This window comes from Manis javanica, chromosome 7, assembly GCF_040802235.1.
Source record: "Manis javanica isolate MJ-LG chromosome 7, MJ_LKY, whole genome shotgun sequence".
NCBI classification, from domain to species: Eukaryota; Metazoa; Chordata; class Mammalia; order Pholidota; family Manidae; genus Manis; species Manis javanica.
The window spans coordinates 127,509,873-127,535,628 of NC_133162.1; the positions used below are offsets into that span (position 1 = coordinate 127,509,873).

At 40.8% G+C, this 25,756-nt stretch overlaps 1 long non-coding RNA gene across 2 annotated transcripts in view; it reads right to left on the reverse strand.

Moving 5' to 3' along the window:
* LOC140850499 (uncharacterized) overlaps positions 1-25,756 on the reverse strand; it is a 291,177-nt gene that overhangs the window by 90,310 nt on the left and 175,111 nt on the right. For both annotated transcript variants that reach the window (XR_012133413.1, XR_012133412.1), the window contains one exon: positions 11,743-11,889. This is a non-coding gene — a long non-coding RNA (uncharacterized lncRNA). The remainder of the gene's footprint in view (positions 1-11,742; positions 11,890-25,756) is intronic.

Here is a 25,756-nt window from a genome sequence, read left to right on the forward strand (position 1 = left end):
ATGATAGAAAAATACCCATAAGAATAGATATTGCTTCCAGGAACGGAATGATATTGAATAACACTGACAGAATTAAGGGTTACCAGGAACTCTCTGATATAAGCTTAGGGGGATTTCAAGTTTTGTAAATGAGAAAATGTAGAAAAATATCAATCTAAGATTGGGTTTGTTTTGCATGTGAATGTGTGTGTTTGTGGAGATTGAATGGCCACAAACCATTGAACTGATTGTGTATATGGCCAAATGGAATGTGTATGACCAGCTGACTTATAACAAACTAAAGAATGAAGAAGTGAAAAGGTAGGAAGAGCTATAAAACTAATTGGGGTCCAATATGCTTTGAGCAGAGTTTAATTTCCTTAAGGAGAAAAGAGGTCAGGAATGGAATGAAGTCGATGAGAGCCGGAATACGACTCACTGTGAAGAGTGAAAAGCAGAACGGCCCACACGGAAAGGTCAGTGAATATCCTAGAGACAGGAGATGAACTTTAAACAAAATCGAAGGTAATATTTCTATCTGTGTTTGAGAGTTGTTGAAATTGCTATTTACAAAGGCAACTTAAATCGCCAGGTGTTGCTTGCATAGAATCTAGCTTGGGTATGTATTTAACTTACTAGAAAAATCAAAAACATAGATGTTTTGAACTGGGCAATAAAATATTTACACTCACAGCAAAATTGTTGCTACTGACCAAACTTACATCCTGTTTCACTATATTCTTTCTTGAAAGGAAAAAAACACAAAACCCTAAGAAGTCTTCATTATATGAATGACTATTCATATAAAACTTTTCCCATGAGTGTGAAATCAAGTAAGGTGATTTCCTTCGTTTGTGAAAAAGCTGCTGCCCATCAAAACCACTTGGAGCTGATACTTTACATGCAGCATTTCATGTTGGGAGAGCATGAGTGCAGGCTGGCTGATGCTCGTCAACTGTCCACTGTCTTAAGGAACAGCAATGACTGAGCGACGCAGATTCTGACTGTGCATCCAGGTGCTTTCCAAAGTAAAGCTGAAGCAAGCGATGGCTACTTTGAGTGGCCCACAGCTAAGGGCATCCTTTTGATTCTACAAAGCCTGATTTCTGGAAATAAATGTTCATGGTTTTCCTGAAGGTTCATAATCATTAAAATGAACAATTGTTAAGAGGGCCTTTCTCCTTAAGGATGCCCCCATAACATGAGGTACGAGTGCCCTTGTCTTTTCCTGCCTCCCTGCCTGATGCTGTGAGATTCTGGGAAAGACCATATGATGCAGCAAAAAGATGCTGGGGTAACAGACAGTATAAACAGGCTTGTAAAACTCAAACAGGTCGCCAACAAACCCGGTGTTGTGCCTAGAGCTTCCAGTAACACTCGTGTTCTCTTTTTTCCCCAGGCATTCTGTTAAGCTTTCCCTCATATATCACTGCTTGCTGCATGTAAATATTTGGACTGGCCCTTTCTGGCACTATACACCTATGTTATGCTTTTAAAACTGTGACTCGCCCTCTCCCACCCACTTGTGGGAAAGGCTGTTTTGCCTACATTTTTTTCCCTAGTCACACATATTCTGAGTTTTTTTGGCATTGCCACATGACAGTTTGCTCTAATTTGGCTGTGCAATGGAGTGTTACCCAGGCTTTCTCTCCCTCTTCCTTTAAGTAAAGGAATGAGCTGGAATATACGCTAGGCTGGGCTGCCATGGCAAGAGAGGAGGAGGGTCAGAAGGGAACCAGTGATGTTCTTTGACCCTGCATGGGGTGCTACTGGCCCTGCTCCCAGGAGCTAATAGAAAGTTGGAATAGAGGACGGCTTCATAGGCTACTGGCCCTGGTGTATCCATTTTAAGGACATATACCCAAAACTCTCCATAATTGCTTAATGACAGCAACCTGATTGTTGAGAGGACAGAGGGAATTCCTTGAAGCTGTATATGTTCTGGAAATGTCCTTTATTACTTTGATTATACGTTTATTTGGGGAGAATGATGGTGTCTGTGGGGGAGGTCTAAAGACCTAGTATCTCCTCCCCCACCACCATCCCCTGCCCCAAATTTGGCGTGTCTACTGACATGTCTTTATAAGGTACTTGAACTATGAAAATGCAATATATGTTTACAAACTACATATATATATTCTGTCCCCCTCCCCACTTTGGTCCTTTGTTAAGCACCAGAATAGCAAACAGAAAGAAAATTTATCTTAAAAATCAGCAGGGTAGCACTAGTTGTAATGTAATTTTACAAAACCTGGCCATCTTTCAACAAGAGTGGGTGGATTTTAGCACTACAAATGTTTGTGTATTATGAAGTATTTGCCATGGTGACAAAGCTGGGAGAAACATCCCATTAGCCACAGACAGGCTACAGATTGTTCTGATTATCCATGTCCAAAATTCAGTCTGGTTATGGCTTTGTGTTACTTTCAATGTTTATAAATGCTCCATTTTTTTCTTTTCAACATACTAACCTACAACTTCACAAATTCAGATATTGTAGGCATTTAATTTAAAGTTGCTTTTAAACGTGTTCTTAGGGCTTGTTCATCTAACCTGTTTGTGGATTATGTATGTGTCATTGTTACATGTAGAGTGGATATGTTTATAGTGCTAAAAATAATAAGCTTTGAAAGAATGAAAGACTTGTGAAAGGTATCCTGGAGCACTTATTAAAAATAAAAAGGGTCACGGAGAGAGAATGAGAACAAGAAGCAATGAAGTGTCTGCCCTAATTTATTTGCAGGGATTTCTGACTATTGATTTCAGTTTTTAAAATTACAGCCTCTATTTTTAAAAGTGACTTTTATTTCAAGTACATGGGGAGAAATGTGAATTATAAATAGCCAACAGAAAATATGCCACTGCGTGTAAAGAATCCACATTTTTCCTCATCCAGACGTTTTCCTGCTAAGAAAAACATGAGAAAAATTTTAATGACTCCTTTTGCCCCTATTTTTGGGGAGACCATTTATAAGCGAATGGCACTTCATGTAGTGAAATGAATCCCCAAGCAATAAACCTAGTATCAGACAGAGAATTTCTTTGAAGTTACCCATGGCTGGGCAAGGTAGAAGGCAGGCAGAATAAGGGGAAAAGATAGACAAAAAAAAAAAAAAAAAAAAGCTTCAAGGTCATATGAAGGTTAAAGAAAATAGGTCACAGAAAATTTATCCTTGCCATCTGAATAGTATTGCTGCTAAACTGAACCATGGTGGAAGCTGTAACAGTCTGAAAATTTAGTGAAGAGCTATTGCACGTTAGGTCTGCTAGTGCAACAGCTCAAACTTTCTCTTACTTTTCTGGGTGACTTTTAGTGGTGGTGACACTGATATTTCTTTCTCACATAAACAAGGAAGAAATTCTAATTTACTTATTTATCATTCATTCTTCCAGGGCAGGTGATACAGCAGATTTCACTAAACGAGACTGAGGAAAGACATTTTAATGAGGACATAAAATGTCTGTTTTAGGTATTTTGAGCAAATAAAGTTTTGCTGACTCCTTCCAAAAATTATGCTTTCTCAATGCATTTTGAAATGTACTGATTCAAATGCACATCTGTGCAAATGGAATAGTTGTTTCAATAAAATATAGTAAGGTTTTCATATTCCCTAAATATGCTTGTGCTCAAAAATGGACCTACTAATACATTACACAGTTTTGGAAGAAGCAAATTAAAGAAAGTTTTATAAGGACAAAGGTTTCTAAAGTCTTAGTTCTAGGATATTGCCTAGGTCTGTATGGAACATTTCTAATATTCCTAGTTCTAAGGTTAGTGTGTGTTTTGAGGTCTTATTCTAATACCAGTTATGTTTGTTCTTGCCAATTAGCTAGTTAGCTAAGGTTAGGAACACACACTGAAGACTCTAGCATTCAAGCAGTCTAAATTCCCAACACTGCTGAATAATTTCAATGGCCAAGAAGTAGACAGTAAGAATAGGGCATGGACTTCTGGGGAAGTACTTTACCTAATATTTGGCCATCATCATTTATTTCTAGCCTGCATTTGCTGCAGAGCTCACATTTGTCATTTCCCAGAAGACAGTCCGGACTACTGCCTTCCAAACTGGAGCTGAGATGTTCATTGGGGCTTTCTCTGTCATATTTTGCTCATGACTAAATAAAACTAGACAGACATAAAAGGCTAAATTCCTGACACATTTCTTATAATGGCATATTTTCATATTTAAAGAATGCCTGGCACAAATTTGGGTTTCAATGGAGCCCTACATCATCTGTTACTTATTTTGGAGCAGCCACTGCCACATATGCAAAAGTCTTTTGCAGATAAATCACTGCATTTCAATCTAAAATTACATATAAAGGATTTCATTCCTTGGAATAAAATTCTTTACACAGTTATCACAAAAGGATCGTGTGAGTTCCCTACAAAGGAGTTAGGCATCACACTGTGTGTGCATAAATGTGTGATCAGTTACTAAAGTCATTGCTATAAAAATAGTATGCATGCTTTCTTTATTTGAGGACACAGATGCAGAGCAACATCCATTGAGGGTCTTGAACATCCATAGACAAACAAATGCTTCCTGTTCACCATACAACTGGGAGCCTAGAATTTATAGAGCTTCCTATTTGGAAAATGCACTGTGTCCCCACTTCACCCCACAACTTCTCTCCCAAGGCCCAGTGAGCATCAGCAGGAAGATACTGGCAAGAACTCTTTCTCTGCATTTGCACTGTCTGCACACCAGCTTCTCTGCCTCTCCTCCCCATTTAGTAAGCAGAGTACCGTATGCATACCACTCAAAGGCCAGCTTTCCCAATCAAAGGAAAATTTAGAAGCCCTGGAGGAATTAATACTAGAGGACCTCTTCCACCCCTTCTCTCTATTCCCACAGGAAATCTAAGATCATGCAAATACCAACCGACCTTTATAGCAACAATCTTACTGTGCTTTAATGTTTGCTTGGCCAGATACCTTCTTGCTACGCTATAAGCGACATCACAGCTATAAGCAACAACACCTAATTATTTCTACCTTCATAATCCCTGGCCTAACATAGAGCCCAAGATATAATTAAAGTTGTTTGCACCCATCAATCAATGGCACAGGTATCTCATAAAATAGCAATAAAATGATAACCTGATTTAAAAAGACTATACTGAAGCAATTATATCAGTTGTATCAATAGATACAAAATCGTCACCTGGGGGAAAGTGCCATATTCTTGACTGGTTTTATCTAATAAGTGTTAGAAGAACTGAAGTGTACAGGTGAACCTCCCCTCAACTACTGTTCCCACTTGCCAGCACCCTCCTACCACACTATTCTAATTTATAGAAGGCCTCACTTTTCAACCAGCCATTGTGGAGACTGAGTAAATAATAAGGTATTGTGAATGTAAATACCTCATAGACCAGGATCTCCAGGCCTTTCCTGAAGAAAACACTTTGTTATGTCCCTAAAGCGTTTTCAATCATTCAGGACCCAAGCACTGAGCTGGGAGCTGCCTCCCTCCTCTGCCCTCACGAAGAGAAGGGAGGCCCAGGAGGAGGAGGGCACAGACCTCAGGGAGCCTCCACAGTCCTCCTGGGATTTCCGGAAGCCACACACACAAGCTTGGACATACTCTGGACACAACATCTGAGTCATGCTAAGCACCTTTCCCTTAAGTATATTTGGGCCACTTCAAGCAAGTTGTTGTTCTTAGTAATAAGCACTACATAGTCATAATCGAACCAGAAAACTTAATTTAGAGTCACTCTAAGACAAACAGAAGAGTGGCCCACCAGAAAGGAACCGAACCAGCACGGACTATAATATCCAGAGAGAGGGCTGAGCACCTGTGAATGAACAATTCCCTTGTTTTGCTTCAGCTACACAGGGATGACTCAGCAATGCCATTTTTGTGTTGTTGCTATTGTTGTCATCGTTTAGGGCTTTTCATAGTTTCTGATAACAGGTGGCCATGATCAAGTCCTTTTACCATTATGCATACCTGCAAGGCTCATATTCTCTCTCAGGTAATTAGAGTAATCAGCAATTAATTTTATTCTTGCCAAAACAGACTACTAAATAACTCAAAGCCCAGGAATGGCACCAATACTTCACTTTCTCTTGTGTATTCTGACCCATTAATTTGACTAAATCTACTAGTCTACTTAGCTCTTCACATAACTTTTCTCTAGTCCCCCTATTTATAAGAAGCAAGAATGGATTTAGTTATACACCTTCTGGGTAGAAGAAAAGATTGAAGGAAGTAGAGGTATTTATCTAAGCTCTGATTTAGGAGGAGTTGGGAGTAAGGATGTGATCATGAAAGAGGTAGAAGAATACATACAAGACTTTGTAGACTGTGGGGAAGATGAATGAGGGAGGCCAAAGGTTGAGAGGAAGATGAGAGACATGGGCAATGACAGGAGACAGGGAGTTCTGGGAATGTGACCCTTGTCTGGGGGGAGGGAATTGGGTTGGCTGATATTGGTGTTCTCAGTAGAGCAAAGCTGTAGATTGCTTCATAGCTGCTTTAGCAAACTTTGGTACTAGGCCACCTCCATATTTATTCAATATAGAACTCCAGCTGAGAGAATAAATAAGCCAACTACTTTGGTTTTCACAACAAGATGTCCCTTTTGCTGCCTAATATTGAAAGTACATGCATCTGACTTCAATATAAAGTCTACATTCTAGATACTTGTCAGAGCACTGGTCTATTGCATGCAATTTTACTGTAATTTACCTCAAGTTCTTTTCAGGAGTAAGTGGGATATAAATTATAAATAGTACAAACTTTCAAAACAAACCCTCCTGTTCTAAACTTGACACCACTATTAGACATCTCTGGGTCAAGAAGAAAATATTACTTGTGCTTTCTTTCCTCTGTTTAAGAAGGCAAGAAAATATTGGATATTTTAGAAAGATTTCATCCACACTCTTACCTCAAAAAGTAAAGTTTAGCAGGGAAAGAAGTCAGCTCCAGTTATCTGGAAAATGCATTTATGTGGAACACTTCATTCCCCAGTAACGTCAACCAAACGATAACGTCGTTACAACAGGCAACGATGCTTAACATCAAAGAGGATTGGACCTACCACATTTTATCACACTTTTGCTAGCATTCCAGAAGACTTCCTTGTTCGGCTTTCTTTACCACTGCTGCAAAAGCTGAATTGAACATCCAGAGCTACCCCTGGCAATTAAATTGGTAACATTTTGTTGTTTGAATCTCCATTAGAAATTCATGCATGATACATGGCAAGGGGAAAAGGAAGCAATAATGTGAAAAGCCTGGACACAGCATGACATTACCATTTTATATAAATGTACTTATATTTTCAAATAGATAGCAATGACTCATTAGAGGAAAGTTATTGCATCTTTGTATTACAGTGTTACTGAGCTTAATGCTGAATGTCCTTTCATCAGTCACGGAAAGGAAGAGAGAGGCTTGGGTTGCTCCTCATTGACCTTTCAGGCATTACTCAGGACTAGACCACATCATGCAAATATTTAATCAGCCCTGAAAATTTCAGCAAGAGGCAGTTAGAAGCAGCATTCTTCATTTATTACTGGCATTGCTGTAAAGCACTCAAGAAATATACAGGGGCACACTAATCCCGCCCTTCAGCTAGACTCCTGGAAATTCTCACTCCGTCAGCAAAATGTGCCTGCCAAAGGCAAGAGACAGGGTTTGGAAGACCATTTCATTTGAAAAAACATGAAAAAGGGCTAAATGATGGGCTCAAAATCTTGACATTTTTGATGAGGAGTGGGAAGGGAAAACTGATCCGAAATGATCCCATCTAGGAGGAAGATAATTTTCAAACCCATGGTGTATGAATTAGCACAACAGGAAAAAGTTTGAATCTGAATTCCAGCAAAATCAACCCTGGTGGAATTCTGAGTTTGTATGAGAATGAAACTAGTCTCAAGGATATTACATTTGAAAACAGATTTTGAGAGAGAAATTATCACGTTTGGCTGTGCAGGGAGGAGATCTGTGCTGACAAGTCAAATATAAAGGGAGGCAGGGATCAAATGTCCAGGGAGAAGCAAGGCCATGGCTTCCCAGCCAGCCAGCCAGGTCCTGAGAGTAGGTCTCCAGAAATTAGGGGTCTTGGGTAACTAACTGGGAAGCCAGCAACCTGGGTCAGTCCACAGCCAAGAGGAAGAGTCCTTAGTCTTCCCCTCTAAGATAGACTCGCAGAAGCAGCTCTAGAAAGGGCCAAATGTGGCTTAGAAAGGGCTTCTGCTGCCCCTCAGACATTAAACATCCTTTTTCTGGTGATAATATAATAAAGCTCCCTAAAATCACCCTCTTAATATTTTTTCTACACTGTCATGGATGCTGTCTCCAGACCACCATGGAAACAATAAAGGCACTCCGAATCAATCAGGGCCTCAGGACCCAGAACTCAGGACCCCTTCCGGTCATGGTCATCTTGCAGGTTTGTGCCAGGTCTCTGAACAACCAGGCCAGACTGCGAAACAGGCAGGGGCAAGGCTGTATAGAAAATGTGTTGAACACAGATCCATAAATTCAGAAAAGTCACTTAAGAATAAGGAGAACATGCAACCTGGTTTGCCCAGGAAAGTGCCAACATATGGCTACTGTCCCGGAATAATTGTAAATAATGCCTCATCACTCTTAAATGTCCCAATTTGGATTCTGTATTGTCTGGACACACTATTAGAGACAGTGTTTATAAAAGTCATCTTCTGACTGAAAATACATGCAAAAGAAAGTGTTTGGATCTAGAGATACAATGTTGATAGCTAACGTGGGTTCTGTTCAGTAAAGAACCAGCTCTGATTAATTGGCAATAAAAGGTAGAGTATTAGAGAAATGTTGACCCATTTAAAGTTGCTATCTGAATTTCTTCATCTTTGTGTGAGCAGAAGTGGTGGTAATAGAAAGATGGTATGTGTGTGTGTGTGTGTGTGTGTGTGTGTGTGTGCGCACACGTGTGTGTGTGCGTGTGTGCATGTGTGTGTGTGTGTGTGTGTGTGTGTGTGTATGAAATTATTAACACTTCTTAAAAGGCCCTTATGAGGCTCTAGGTAAAAATTTCATACAGAGTGGTATCATTACAATTAGTCATAATTTATTGAAAAGGCTTTGAAAAAACAATAATATAAATTCATTTGAAAGTCTCCAAGCAAAGGGATATGGTCAGGAAAACGGAAGGAGAAGATAAATTTCTGATTGACTGTCAGATCATCCCTTCTGCCTCAGGAAGGATATGGAAATGATCTGTGTGGGGCACCCCCGCCACCCCCACACACGATGAAGCTCAGACCCAACAGGGATAGCAGGGCACTATGGGGAACGCCAGGTTCTGTTATGTGTTTTGCTCTTTAACTGAAGAATGGCAGCAAGTTTGAAGGAGCATTTTTGTGTTAGAAAATGATGGCAAGGGAGGGGAACCTTAGTAACTTTACAGAGAATATATAAATAATATTCCTTTAGGCAGAAGACCTTGCTTTGCCCTTGGCCATGGGCTACGCTGACTGTCGCAGCAGAGAGCCCACGGCAGAGGCCTTCCGAGCCGGGAAGCTGGCGTGACTGCTGCTCCTCAAAGCAGGGCGGTGCAACGGTGTGCCCGTGGCTGTCCAGCGCCCTGCTGGGATCTCTTTAACATGCCTTGGTCATTTGGTAAATCACAGCTAGCCTGGAAAGCACTTCATAACACTCATTTTATCTCTCCTTTTTTTGTCTGTTGCTGAAACGAGCATGAACACCTTGTGAACTATAACGTAAGAGGGCCTAAAATGACGGTGATTCTGGTCCTCTTCATTCAGGAGGTAGGAGACAGTCCGGAAGAGAGTAACACCAGAGTGGGTGGTGGGAGGCCCTGTTTTTCTCCTTGTAATGGCTCCTGCCTAAGTTGCCTTTTATCCACTTAGACCCATACGGCAACTTCATTCTGGAAATCTCAGCTTGGCTGTGTGCAGATGTAATCGGACCTGCTCTGGGCAGTCCTAATTGCAAACACATTTCTCCCTCTTTGTGGCCATTCCTAAGCAGGCAGTGGTCAGAGCCTTGCCAGGGCTTTCTGGCATCTTTGTCCTGCTTTGTTTCCAAATCTGCATTTTTCTATGAGAAAAGATGCACAAGAAATTGTAAACAGGATAATTATATGGCAATATGCTTTCCAATGCAGGCTTTCCTTGTGGATTATTTTAAATGTGTAGGGGTTTGTTTTGGTGTGTTTTTTTCCCACTCTGCCTGTGAATCTGGAAGATAAAATGTTGTTTTGAAAGCACAAGCACATGAATGCACTAGAAACCTCCTACAACGTTAAGACACTTTATGAAAGATTATTGGGAGAAACAGCAAACAAAAGAAGATGGAAGGAGAACTGAGTAGGTGCAAGGTCTCCAGCCTTCGACATCCGCCCCTGCAGATATGGGATCCAGACAGCATGTCCTGAACAGCATGGCAAACGAAGAAAAGCTATGCACAAACAGCTGCAAGTTCAGAACGTCACAAAGTTATCCTGTCTGAGATGACAATGTTTGGGGTGAAGCAGGGGATGTTGAATACAATTCTCTGACTGGGCACATCTCCCGTCCTTCTCCTATGCCTCCATGAAAGTTTCCACTGCAGTTTGTGAGGTTGGATTGTTCTGAATCTAAAGATGGGATAGAGGTCATGGCAAACACAGGCTCAGCCTTCAAGTCGAATGCAGGGACACAGCATCTTTATTTCTTTTGGTACATAAAATCACATGCCTCATGGCGGTTTGAGCTCAAGGGCACATCCGGGCCCCCTAACTGCACAACTTCAGGCTGCACTGGGCACACATGGGCTTAGGGTGTAGTTGGCACTCCTACAGCAAAGAAGCCCTGGGGCATCCCGTCTGCTTCCTCATTGCTGATTTGTCTTCTCTGCCGAGCACACAGCCTGGCATATATTAGCAGCTCAAAGAATGTTGTTGAAAAAATTACCAGTCGGCCACCAGAAGACTGAGCTTGTTCATAACCAACAAACTTGATTTATTCCCCCAACAGGGATGCAGGGATTTTAAAGTAAGTACCATCTTGCCTTCAGGAAGCTATGGCTGAATGAGAAAAACACATTTACAGGGGTCGTGTGCACAGAGCACGCTGGGAGCACAGAGCAGAGTCAGGAAAGGTTTCATATAAGAGACAATCTAGGCAAAGCAAACTCTGAATACTATAGTCCCCATTAGCAAAGAAAACCATGCCAGTGTCTGATCTCCATCATTTCTTTCATTTTCGGGAAGAAGGAGAGATTGAATCATCAGAGCGTAAGGATCACTCCAGATATATTAGAATGTATTTGCATTCTGAAAAATGGAAACTGCCATAATCTTCCTATGTATCACACTCGGATATAACAAGTTCTCTTTCTGAAGAAGTCTGCCTTCAGATACTGTGGGATGGCCTCATGCCAAAGAGCCAGGCAATCCTAGGCTGATGCTTCATAGTTAAGTGGACTTGAGAATATTAGTGAGTCTGGTGATCCCTTAACTACAAAATGGAGAGAGTGTATGTCACATGCCCATCAAAGCCGTCCCCTTTCATACTGTCCCCCACCTGAAAGTACACTTGGCATGTTGACGTTTTTGTAAATAACCAATAGCAACACTAATGCATTCACTGACAAAGGAGAAGTGTGTTCTGTATCTGGCTTAGACCAATCAGGATTCCACCCCTGGGAATGAGCAGCAGCCCAGTCTCCTTGTAAGTGGAGATTTGTCAGCCTGTGGGAAAGTTGTCAAATTAGGGCACTGTTGGCATTTGAGTAGACAACCAAGAGTTCTTGCCACACTTACCTAATATTACGGAGTTAGCTAGAGGAAAAACTTCTCTCTGATATCATCCTATTCCAACATGGCATGCTGACTCTTCTGGAGATTAAGGATTTATGGCTTATCAAATACTTCATAGGCATCCTGTGAGAAATCCAATTTTTATTTTCCCTGTAAGATAAACAGAGAAATTTATTTTTTCTTATTTTCTTTTGGGCTTTTCTCAATCCATGATTCACAGTGTGGTAATGATATAGCCATATATATCCTCGGCAAAAAAAAAAAAAAAAAAATTCCTTAGAAAATGGGCCAATATGTTACACAGAGAGTAAGTTTATGGGATGTGAATAGTATAATTTCAAAACATTTCCACTCTGTTATTCTTTTAAAAAGTTCTACAGATAGAAGAAAATCAAAAGTAGTTATAATTCTATCAGGACAGTAAGCCAAAGCTGTGGATGCTTCTGTGAAGTTTATCGGGACTATTAATAATGGTCGTCCAAACCCCTGGCGCCTGCAGCACTGCTTGGATATTTGCAAAATGCAGTTTTCTTATGAACATTCTGGAACTTTGGAACCTTATTCCAGCTGGAAACTGGATATGAAAAATATTAGGTTGAACCTGAATCTCAGAAAAGATTTGGTTTAATTCTGAAAATCAAACGTAGTATCTTGGGGCTGAGTACAAGGTCCACTGTTAGTGACAACCAAGTGAAACTTTCTGCCCAGCTATAGTGACCTATTGTTCTGGGCCTTTGGAAGAAGTAGGGGAGGCATCTCACTAGATCCTGTGATTTAAAGGGTTCAGAGGTGGCTCTTTTTCTGAGTTAGTGCAATGCCTAAAAGTTTTACCATCTGAGTCTTAAAAGCATTCCTCATCCCACTTCCAGCAAGATATCTACCCTCACCCAACCCCTTCTCACTGGGCAGATCCTTCTTTTTATTAAAAGGCCCCAAAATAGACCCTGCATGGGCCTAAGCCACAGTTACTCCCACACCTCTCTCTCAAGCATCAGCCAATCATTTGGCAATAAAACTTTTGGTTCCAATGAAACCTAAATGCTCAGCAGCCCAGAAATCCACATGAAGAATGTGCTTTAGGTGGAGGAGAGGAGCGCAGATGTATGGGGAGAGGAAAAAAAAAAAGAATATGGAAAACAATTGTCCCCTTCACAGTTTGGCTAAAATCAAACTCTCATTTTTAGAGCTCACCACCCTTTCTGTTTTCTACAACTAAGGACCTCAACCTTCACCAACTCTTTCTTTCTTTGCTGTAATCTCGCCTCCAGCAGAATGGTGCTTATGATTTATACAACTTTCACCCTGAAACAACAAAACAGGAGATCACCAAATACCACAGAGAACTGTGGGGTTATTTTTGTATGGGCACCAAATGAGACTTCTCCACAGATTTGTCATCTCTCCCATGCAATGAATGGGCTTGTAAAATGTGGAGAGATTTCTCAAAACTATTATTTCTCAAAACTATTATTTCTCAAAACTACTATTCCAGCTATTTGGTTCTTTGGCATTTACCCACATACCCCAAGAGAGGTAAATATGAAAAAATAATATTTAGCCATGTAGCTATCGTTACAGGCCACAGAAAGCCAAGGGTGCAGAAATTTAAAGATGAATGTAATATGCAGCTTTGCCCTGATTCTGTCTCCCTGGATAAACTCTGCTCACCACTTAAATCTAAGTGTTCCCCAGTCCTGCATAATTAACAGGCAGTGAGAGAAGGTAAAATTGTGTGGAAATTAAACACTGAGTAGAAAAAGACCTCCTTTCCAAGAAAAATTCCATTTTATTTTGGAATGAAAACAATGTCCCATTCTTTTGTTTAGATAAATTCCAATTGTATTTATGCTGATTTCTCCAAAGGGAGAAAGAGACTGTTGCTTTGAAAAGCCATTGACACGGAAAGACTTAAGTTCAATTTGGTTTCATCCTGAAGGTTTGAAGTAAAACAATTCTTTGCAAGGATTTATAAATAAGACATTCATTAATTAACTTCCATGATATCACTTTGACCTGAATACTGTGGAATTCATTTAACTGGTGCTGAGATCCCAGCAGAGAAATTGAGAAATTAGATTTGTTCAGTAAAGAATTTAAAAGCCTAGAAAAATAATCCAGGAGTTCTCAGTGCCTTGCTCTCCATGTTGAATCACTCTCTGATTTGGAACTGGATATTCAGTGTATAACTGCAGTAGGAAGGGAATTCCATGACCCAGATAGAATTATAAGTATAGCCTAGACAAACTGCTTAGAGTATCAGTATTCCCCATTTGGAACAGATAACCAATCCATGTCACAGCTGGAAGAAGAGGCTGCTGGGAAGTCCATGAGTCCTTTCAGAGTCCTTTCACAGCACTGAACCTCTGCTCTGACCTCTTCTCCGGTTCTGAGGTGACCTCAATCCCCCAGGTCAGTGCTACTGCTAAACGTAAGTGGCCAAAAAGCATCTTGGATATCAAAGGCTTTTCCCCAACGTCAGCCTAAGGATCTAAGTCTGCTGTAACTCTGCCCGCCTCTGATTCCTCTCTTTCCCTACTCCACCGACATCCAAGCACGTCAGCTCGCTGTTGGTCCCCAAGTCCAGCCATTTTCATTGTTGCCACATTCCTTTTCAGTCTCATTCCGGACCTATTTATACTACTTTGTCATTTGTACCGTCAACATTCCCTTCCTTCCTGTCTGTCCTTAGGTCTGCTGCAGAGTTGCCCATCACCCCCTCGTCCCAGTCACTTTCTCAGCTAAGCTTCAGGGTCTGCTCCTCTCCTGTCCAGTCTCCCTCATTCTCATCTCCTGCTCAGGTAAGCGAAGCCTCTCTAGGTGTCTGGTGACATAGGCATCTTTCTTTTTCTTCTGTCTTTACTAGAGTGATATACCCCTCTGATTTTTTTTTTCATATCTTCAGGATCTAACTAACCTTTATGGATACTGATGACCTCATTTATTGCCAGGCTTTCCTTGAGCAGTTGCACACATTCATTCAGTAAATTAAAACTGATTGCTTTGTCCTATGTACAAAGCACCATACATAAGAAAATACAAGGATAATTTAGATATGCGTCCTCAATTTGAGTACTTACCAGTAAAGAAGTAAGATGTAGAGGGGTAACATAAATAATTCTAATACCCAGAAAGTATTAAACACCACTAAAATGCTACCAATAAGGTAATATGGGAGTTCAAAATAAGGAAAAATTACTCCCAAAAAAGATGTACACGAGCAGAATGTTTCAGGGAAGAAGGAGCTTCTTCCTGCGGACAGGCGTACCTGGTATTTCAGGTGTTAAAACCCTACCAGCAAAGCCATGGAACCTGGAGGAAATCAGGAGTAATAGAAACAGGGCAAATTTCAGGCTGGCTAGAACATGGGGTGTATAAAAGGATGTTTGGAGATATAAATATGGAGCCAGGTGTACAGCCTTAGAAGGCTGTGCTCAGGTGTCCGGACTATTGCTCTGAAGGCTTTGAAAGCTTGTGGTGGGGAGTGATGGGACCAGAGCTGGACCCCGGGAGACAAAGCCAGTGTTGGCACAGGCCAAAACCAGAAGTAAGGAGTTTTAAGAAACTTTTAAAACCAAGTCCTATGAAAAGAAGCACCGAGAAGCTGAACTAGGGTAGTGTCAGTGGGAAAGAGAAGGAAGGAACACATCTAAGAAAGACTCCAAAAGTAGGATCCACAGAAATTGGCAACTGGCTGAATTAAAAGATGAAAGACTAAGGACTAAAGTAACCAAGATTTTATAATAAAGCTGGTGTACAGAGGCACTAGACAGATGCTTTCTCTTTTAGTCAGTCAACAAATACTTTCTCAACACTTACTGCGTGCCCAGAGCTAGGCAAGAAATGGGAGATACAGAAGCATCTGAAACAAAATAGACTTCCATTATGAGGGAGCTGCCGATCTAAAGGAAGAGTCTTAGAAAAAGTGTTGGAGGTGCTGTGACAGCTGCTGGCCCAGAATACAGGGGGAGCCCAAGGAAAGGGTGGGTAAGTCACTCTTGGAGGGAAAGATCCTCGACAACCAGTCTGTGCAAAAGCCAGTTGCACATGATGATATGTGAAACTGCTAAGAAGCTTGCCTCCCCCTGAGAACATTGCCCTCCCACTCCCTGGGTTCCTGTGTCTCAGCCTCAACTGAAATGAATACATGGAATTCGCTGAATTCTTTCTTTCATTGTGCATTGTTACCCAAAAGATGTCATTTCAATTGCACTTGTGCCAGGTGATGGTATCAGGTGATGTGACACATGCTGGGGAAGGAAGAGGACAGGCAGCTTGATGCAGTGTAAAGAGCTCGAACTTCAGAATCATTAAACCCGACTTGCTCTCCGGTTCTCCCACTCATCCGCGAGGTGAACTTTAACAAGTATTCAGCTTCTCTTGGCATCAGTTTTCTTATTTATAAAATGGTGATTTTTTTAAAAACTCTGCTTTACTTACATTGTATTTTGTTGTAAATATAAAAAATACCTTAAAAGCAATTTGTGAAACATAAAATATTATTAGTTACATTACTAAATATATGTTTCAGTCAAGATTCCGACAGAAAGCAATGGCACACTCACATTAGATTAAAAGAGAGTTTATTTATGAAGGGTCCTTTCACAAAGTGCAGTACTCCAGGGCTAGTGACAGCAGAGGAGCTGTTACCACATCGGGGCCCAAAGGGACAAGAGATGTGAGTCATTACAGACTCACAGAGAAAGTCCTGAGTTGCAGAAGGTTGTCTGCAGGCAACATAGCAGAGAGGAAGCCCAGGGAATAAATAACTCAGTCATGCTTCACCTTTTCCCGATCAGCTTCCAGGGTCCATTGGCCAGAGCCACCCAGAAGACAGACAGGGACAGATGCTAGCTGATGTATCCCATCTAGGTCAGCCTCTGGGTCAGTGAACTTGTGAATAGGTATCTGGACCAACATCAGCAGTTATCTAGTAATCAACTTCCATGAACATAAGAACCCCTGCAGGAGCTTGTTAGCAATGAAAGTCCTATGCACCCAGCAACATGGAGTCTCACTGAGCATCCCACAATACTCACGTTCATGGCCGATGGACACATTTTGAGAACACTGAGATAGAGAGGTTAATTTCTATATGCATTAAAAAGTTATTTCAAGGAGACGAGTCAAGCTCTTTTCCCTTTTCATGGGGGGATCCTAAGAGTAAGGTCAGACTAATCAGGAATGGAGACATTTGCATGTCCTGAAGACAGGTGAGTGAGCTGCACGAGTTTGCATTTTTGCCAGGACTCATCACCTGGCCTGGTTCAAAGGGACTCTAAGACCTGCCTTTGCTCTTGGTAGGAGCCAAATCAGCCCATAAAAGAGAGCTTGGCTGCAATGTTATGTTTCCTTATGCATTTCAAACCTATTACACGGGATGTCACACTATCAGCAAGAGTTCGTAATTTTTACAGTGTCCTATTGCACTGGAAAACACTGCTCTTTTTGTATCCCCCTCAGGACCAGCACACCAACTAGATGGTAAGTGCTCAGTAAATGGCAATGGCCACCATTTTATCACTGGAAGAAAGGAAAAATATGTGCATTTGAGATGCATGTTGTAAAGTCTAGATGTGTTTCTTTTAAAAAAAGTAAAAACGTTTTTTTAAAAACTCTCTTTTAAACTTCTGTTTAAAACTGTCATTTGCAATGTTCCTTAAGCATGCTGAGCAGTTCCTGGGAAAAAGAATCCTGAAAATCACTCCTCTATCACTACTCTCAATCTGTCACTCCTCTCAGGCTCCCACCTACTGGTTTGCACTTCTGTGTAGTTATTGGTCAAAGTAACTGAAATTTTTTAGAAATGATTAACTTGTGAATATAATGCCACAGTGGAAATGCAGGCTTCTCTTTTTTAGGAGTGTTTCTGTGCTTCTGTCACATACCTGTTTTCCTATGTGTGTAACTCAAAAAAAAAAATCTTAGCAACTAGATTAGATAGCCTCAACCTAAGAGTGAATGTATTTCCTTGCGGCATATACTGCCCATGCAACACCTGTTCCCTGCAGAAGATATTAAGCATTTTGTGCACACCTACACATATTCTTGGGGCAGGAACCACAGCTGTTTGTAATTTGACTATAACTGTAATCCCGAGTGAGAAGAAGAACTAAAATCATCAGTTATAAGACATTAAAATAAGAAGTCATACAGACAATCCTTTTTTTGGTAAGGCCTCAAAAGTGTAAAATAAAGAACAAGGTAGTTAATCAATAATTTCCAGAAGTATTGAGCATAGTTTTACTATTTTCTGAATATAAATAATGTTTTCAAGATTTCCTTCCTTAGAATGAAACTGCCTATAACCGCAGACATCTTTGCTGCATCTCTTCTCCTACTTTTCTATCAGTCCTGTAGAGACAAAATAGTTTCTAGACTCTTCAGTGTATTCACTTAGTCTGAGCTTCTAGCCAGTGAAAGTAAGTGCTTTGTTATCTGAAAGAAAATGGCTCAAATACGAATTTGTCATCATCTTAAACTTTCTGTAGTTGACTAATTGTGAGTATATACAATACAGGGTATGAATTGGTTTCTGCTCGTTTCCCTATTCTTATCTGCAGCTGTCAGCTTCAGGTAACAGAACTCCCAACTCAAAATGGCTTAAAGAATAAAAGGACTTATTTTCTCTCTACACAAGGAGTCCCAAATAAGGGAGGCTCCAGGCCTAACTCAGAAGCTCAATTACATTATCAAAGACTCAGGTTCTTTCCATGTTTTTATTCTTCATCTGAATTTCTAGACTGAAAAACAGACAGTGTAGCAGTCAGGGTTATCCAAGAAACAGGACCAGAGGCTGATCTATTGATCTATCTACCTATCAATCAAATGATCTATCTACTGAGCTACCTATCCACTGATGTATCAATCAATATGTCTAGAGAAATGTCAAGTCCTTGGCGTATGTGATTATGGGAGCTGGCAAGTACGAATCTGTAGGATAGGAGAAGAGGTTGGAAACTCTCAGGCAGGCGCTGATGCTGCAGGCTTGAGGCAGAATCTCTTCTTCCTTGGGGGAACAGTTTGGCTTTTAAGACCTTTCAACTGATTGGAAGCCCACCCAGATTATCAAACATAACCTCCTTTACCTAAAGCCAACTGATTATAGATGGTAACCACATTTATAAAATATTTTCACAGCAACACCTAGGCTAGTGTTTAATTGAATAAATGGGTGTGATAGCCTAGCCAGGCTGACACATAAAGCTATCACAGTTTGTTCCTTGCACAGTCTTAAAAGCAAAGAAACCTTTCCCAGAACACCCCAGCAAATTTTCTCCCAGTTTCCATTGGCCAGCACTGAGATTTATGCCCCTCAGGAAATCAGTCCTTTGCAAGGAGAACGAGTCAAGATTAGCTCAGTTGGGTTTTAGCCGGGTCATGTGGGCCAAGAGTAAATGTTGGAACTAAATTTGGGCTGTGCCACATGGAAGAAGGGGAAAGGTATTGTGGGTAGACAAAAAGAGTATCTGGGACATAGAAAGAGTTAATTAACATTTGAATGAGTAAATAAGTCAGTGAAGGAATGGGGATGCATGCTAAGGATGAGTACTAGTGATTTTCTCTAAATATATACCGCAGGCAAACACGACTTCAGCAGGTAAACAGCGAATGCGCTATCTGCATGATGGATGACTCTTGTTTGTGTGAGATCACATTCAAATCTTTTCCACACACTGCTGGTGATTATCACTGATTAATACTAAGAGAATGCTAACTGTGCTCAAGGGGATGAACTGGAAAATGCAGAGAAATACCTACATTTACAATCTATTTAATTTAGTATGTTAAGGGTGAAAACTTTCATGCTGATATACTTAAATTCCTAATTCTAGAGCATACACCAAGACATTGTTGTTTGGTAAGGAAGACTATAGAGAAATCTCCTAGGAAAGCAGAGGACCTCACGTGGGGACTACACATTTCTCCAGGGAGTACAGAAGTGCGCTCAGAAAAAAATGATGGTTTTCTTATTGCACTTGGTACACAATTCTTTGTGTTTAATCATCCTGTCAGGTTTTGTTTTGACCAAGACTATGAGTTTATACGATGTGATACAAGAGCAAGATAGAGATATTTTTAGAATGAATAGGATACTGATTTCTCTCTCTCTCTCTCTCTCTCTATCCCCCATGCCCACACACCACATCTAGTATTTACTATGTTCTCACCACTTCAGTAATTAGGGACTGTGTTATGTTCTTTTCATGTTAACTTTTCCGGGAAAATACTCAGCTGATCAACAAGGAATTACTATTTTCCAGTTGTTTGACTAAAATACAACTTTATGTATTAAAACTATTATCAGAAACATGAAAATCTCCTACGCATAAGAGGAAGTCTCTAATTTCTCTTTCTTAAGCACTTTGAAAACCACTCCCCCTTCATCATCTCCCTCCTTTTCTGTGTGGATCCTGGCCTGCCATGTAATAGTCTTGTAATCCTGGCACAGCCCTTTACTCTTTCTAAGATTAGTCAGTTACTTTCCATGCAGAAGAGGAAGAACAATAATATTCTGAAATGTCTTGGAAGGTCCTAGGTATCCATTTCCAATGTCAGTATTTTCCACTAAAATATGATATCTTTGGGGGCAGATATAATGCCACTTTCACCTTATCCTTAAGTACTCAGTAAATGATGGTTGGTTGAGGTAATGGGAGATCCATGCCACATCAACTAAGCTGTACCTCAATTCTTTTTAAAAGCATTTCCCTCTACCAACCAATTTTCTAATGGTTCACTTGACCTCTCACCACTGTCATGTTGTCCTCGGTACTCTTTCTTCTCAGTGGAGTTGTGTTGAGTGGAAAACTCACAAGAAGACTGGTTTTGGACCTTGCTTTTGGACACCATATCTTACTTCTGGCTAAGATTGGTTTAGGCATGGACAGCACTGCTAGATGAGGCTTGTACAAGGTAGGAGGTTGCTAACAAATGCATATTGATAATTGCATTTGATCCATGTTGATAATGAATCACCACACACTGCCTATTATGGTATGGCAGTTATTTAGGTTTGAATAAGAAGTTGCATATTTAACCAGGAATACTAATTTTCCTTGAGGAAACTGCACAAAGGTTTTACTTCATGTAGACCAATTGAATGTGGGGAAAGCAGTGGTAACTGAAAGAAGGTTTTATAAATGAGAAGGAAAAACATTAGGCCTATGCTTTACCCACTTGGGAGATGAGTGGAAAGACTAGAAACTCACCTGCCTTCCTTGCTTTGAGCTTGACTTCTAGATTGCAATCACAGAATGCAGGCAGCCCTTGGCAAATTATTGTTTCAACTCAATGGAATTAGATAAACCTAGTGCCAGAGTGTATTCTGGCATCTGTAAAATCAGTCTGGTGTTTTCTAGATTCCACAAGATTTAGAGTTCTGGTCTCTACCTTCAGATTTCCATCTGTGGTGTGAAATTATCAATCTCTAATAAGATATTGCTAAGACACTTTGGCCCCAAATGTGTCCCTCTAGGCATTATTCTTTCTTCTATTGCATTTGAGATGACATATGTGAATATACTTTATAAACCATAAAGTACTATCTAAATAGATTCTGTGGCTATTGCATGGTTCAACTAAGCTTTGCAATGAAGGGAAAATTATAATCAAACCGCAGTGCTCAGTTTGTGAAGCCCACTTTTAATTATTCTTACAGTTTCATCAATTTCTATTTAATTGTTTGAAGTCATCCTAGTACCAGGCAATGTTCTTTTGTACTCTTTCTTCAATATAGCATTACTTGAATAAGTTTAATGTAAAAGCTAACATAGACAGGAGCAATATTTTTTTAGGGCATTCAAAGGCTGATACTTGGGGAAATGCTTTTAAAAGATTTTGTTTTATCTGGCTGAGCCCATGCCTCTGTCCAGCTGTTCTCCTGGTGTGTGTCTCTCAGCTTCCTCCGCATTTTCAAGAAGCCTATAACTCCTCACTGATGTCAGTTGCTCCAGCAGGCACCACACACGGTCAGGGCCTCTAGAATTCTAGAGAGGCACATAGTCACTTTATTTTTAGGCTTTTAGGGACTCAAAAGACTAAGAAATACCAAAATAGGGTTAACCAAATTATGGTATATTTTAAATGTTTACACTGACCAAATGAATGACCTTAATACACATGAATGGACAGATACAGTACCAACTTAAGTTGATGTACTTAAGTTCTATGCACTGGATGTAAAGATGAATAAGATGTAATACTACCCCTCATGGAAATCTCAGCCCTGTAAACTATATTACATATAGCCCTGTAAAAAATATTACATAATAAAGAATTGCACATAAGTGTTGATGAGGTCATACAACCATAAAGTGTTTAATGAATAGTCTTTTCTAATAAAGAATGCCTAAACTCTCAACTGAAGGTCCTTCCCGCATGAAAGCCGAGGCCAAGAGGCAGTCCTGACCCCTTCACGGGCCCTGAGCATGCTGGTCTGGGGGCTGGGCCTCCACAGGGCCACGCTTCTGGGCCGTGGAGGCTGCTGGCATAGGCGTGGGGTGCCCTTGCCCATCGTTGTTGTTTTCAGGATGACAGCATGAGTTCCCACTGCAAACCAAAGCAAACCCCATCATCTCTGGGCCTGTCAGCGGTGCTGAGCTTTTCTCTCTCATTTTGAAAGTGCTTTTGATGTTTCAAGACACCAGAGAGAACAAACGGTTACTAAACTAGGTAATCTGTAGAGCAATCTGTTGGACAAGGGAAAGAAGTTGGCTTTTGTACCAGTCTGCACAGATCACACTCAACAGGCTGATGTATCTAAAACACATACTGTCTGGGAGAGGGAGGAACAGAGACAAAGAAGGGAGGAGAGAACAGAGACACGGAGAGACAGAGAGAGAGAGAGAGAGAGACCACAGTAACATGTCGCCAGTTTTCTCTCCTGGAAAAACTCCATTTTGAGAAGACACATATTCCACATACACCCTGGTCCGTACTTGCACACTGTAATGCCTCAATGTGCCCGAGCATCTCTTTGACCTCGTCAGGTCCTCCTCAACCCAAGGTTCACTCCACATGCGCCATGTATCTCCCATCTCACCATCAACTCAGAGCAATCAAAAGAGACTGAGAGATCAAATTCTGAAAAACAAGCCTCATCATAACGGAAAATCCAATTAACTTTAGCTACAGCCGCCACACACCAGCAGCAGCGCTGAAATTCTGCCTTCTATGAAAATGGTTCAGCTGTTCATTAGGTAGCATGTCAAAAATTAAACAATGCCAGTTATTTTCCTTGTCCTGAGATCTACTATTATCTGGGGAATTAGAAGCCTGATTACTGATACATATTTTAACTAGATGTAATTCCTGGAATCTTTGTTTTTTACTGTTTTATCTTTCCTTGTATGTCCTGGTGTGAGGGAAAATAATTATCTCTGGGGAACCGAAACTGAACTCCTGCTCAGTGGTTTGTAGGCTGTGAAATGATGATGTTGATAATGTTGATGTCATTTTTAGCTTTCCTAAGTGAAAAGTGATATTAAATGGTGATATTATCATGCTTACTCTCTCAGCAGCTTCGTGAGAGAAGAAAGTGATTGTTAGTCCTGCCTACAGGGAGATAAACCGGGAGGCCACATGACTTGTGGAAATTTTCTTATGTGATTATCAGTAGAGCTGGAAACAAAAGCCAGGCCCTGACACCAGGCCCGGTATTCAGCCTCCAGACTAATGCTTTCTCACGTTGGCAAGGCTGACAAGCCCTCGGTTTCTTTTGCCTCATTTTTATCACTTTTTACAAATTGGATTTAGTTGTATTAAAAAAAAAATCCGATCTTTACCAAAGAATCGTGAAGGATAGAGACATGCTGAAAACCACCCTTTGGAGGGTTAAACGGGCACCACAAATACAAAGCACAGAAATAATAACTGGCAAATTAGACATAAGGCAATTACATCAAAGTCTTTTTGAAAGTAGATAAAATGTAAATAGAGGTGTGTTTGTATATATAAAAGCACAAAGAATAGTACTGAAGTTAAAGAAGGTGTGGTCTGGTTGGGGGTAAAGGAACATCAGGGGAAGTGAATGAGAGAAGTGGGGGGAGAGCTGGGTTCACTTCCGTCCTCTGTGGCGGTTTAGCTCAGCCAGCGTGCCAGCTCCAGACAGTTGCTCCAACTTAATGTTGTATATAAGCCTTATTCAGGGAACTTCTTAAAAATGCAGGTTCATGGGCTCCACCCTAGATATCCAGATTTCATGGGTCTGCAGTGGGATCCTGAGGTCTACACTGTGAGCTAGCCTCCCATAGCTGAGAGTCAAGCTTTGGACTACAAGCTGGGAAACAGCACTTTAAGGTTACACCACTCACCAGTTTTAAGGAAAGGGGAGTACTACCTTGGGAGATATGGATGACGCAGGAGTCCAAAGGGTGGTCTCTGTAAACTCTGCTTAACACTGTAGGACTCAAAGAGGACAGGAAAGAGAGATTTAGGTAATTAACTAATAGAGCCTTCTTCCAGCTCAGTGTAGGTGGGCCCAGCCCCACCTGCGTGCTTGGGAGCAATCTGACCACGCTTCCGCCTTCCCTGCCCATCTCCTGCATTTCCTGTGACCCTCTTCTATGCTCCATCTGGGCCTCAGCTGCTCTCATTTTCCATTTATGAATAATTTGGTTTTATATTTAGGCATTTCCAGTCATTAGGTTCCCACATTTCTGTATACAGCCTGTATGGTTTTATTTTTTTAGAATTCTAGAAATTCATGAGAAAGAAAGCTCTTAATATTAGGTCACTTAGTAAATTACCTCCCTTCCTGCCTAATGCAAGATTATTCCCAGTAGTCCTGTTTCTAGTGCTCTGTTGCCTGTTTTTAAATGTACTAACTGATGGTGATTCTGTCACTCCCCTCAGGAGGCCATTATCCTGGCTCACCATTCTCAGTGTCAGGGGCCTTTCCCTGGTAATTAGCTCCAACTTGCTATTTCTTCCCCTTCCCATTACCCCTGGTTATCAATTCCCTTGTAACAACATTATTTCTCTCCTATTTGTTATATACTTTTAGATTCCACAGTTTCACAAGCCACTGTTAAAAAGAGTTGAGCTACTTAGTACCAGCCTATATCTTAATTAGTCACATAGCTGAAGATGGAATGAATGGGAATGGTCTCTGGATTCTGCCGTGTTGAACCACAGGCGACCTTATCTTGGGCCTGTACTTCTGGGCTTGTCCACAGTGATTGTATCAGCCTGAAGTCACCTTCCTCTACAAAGCAGCGTCCTCTTTAAGCGTAATGTGTCCAGGTCAGATGAAGGTCTACAAGAAAGGGCCTCCTCATTATCTGAAAAAATGGGGGTAAGACCATCTATTTAGATTTCTATAAATGTTAAGTGATATCAAGCATGCAAATCATTTAGAAAAAGTTCTAGCATGCAATAAACAACAAAATCCTGAGGCATATCTATATGCTAAAATAAGTTTACGTTCAGAAGTCAAATAAACCTCATGCCATTTTCAGCTTTGTAACTTGCTGATTGTGTGACCTCATCACACACTTACATGCAATTATTTATTATACAACACTTCACAGTTTGCTGGATGAAGAATGTCTTAAGGGAAGTATTGTATATTATTCATCTTTATGTTCAGTGTATCAAATTTAAGTGCATCATCAGCATAGTAAGATGCTGCAGAATCCCTACTCATCTTCTCTGCGTTGTACAGGCCTCCCCGTGGCCCCCCCCAAATTACACATGCTAATCATAATGCCCCCTTTCTTTTTCCCCACCCTTATCCCTCCCTTCCCACCCATCCTCCCCAGTCCCTTTCCCTTTGGTAACTGTCAGTCCATTCTTGGGTTCTGTGATTGTGCTGCTGTTTTGTTCCTTCAGTTTTTCTTTGTTCTTATACTCCATAGATGAATGAAATCATTTGGTACTTGTCTCTCTCCACCTGGCTTATTTCACTGAGCATGATACCCTCTAGTAAATTTAAGTGCATCAATTTAAGTTGTTTAGCCCTCCTGAGCCTCAGTGTTCCCTTCTGTGAAATAAGTGCATGTCATCTACCTCTGCGGCA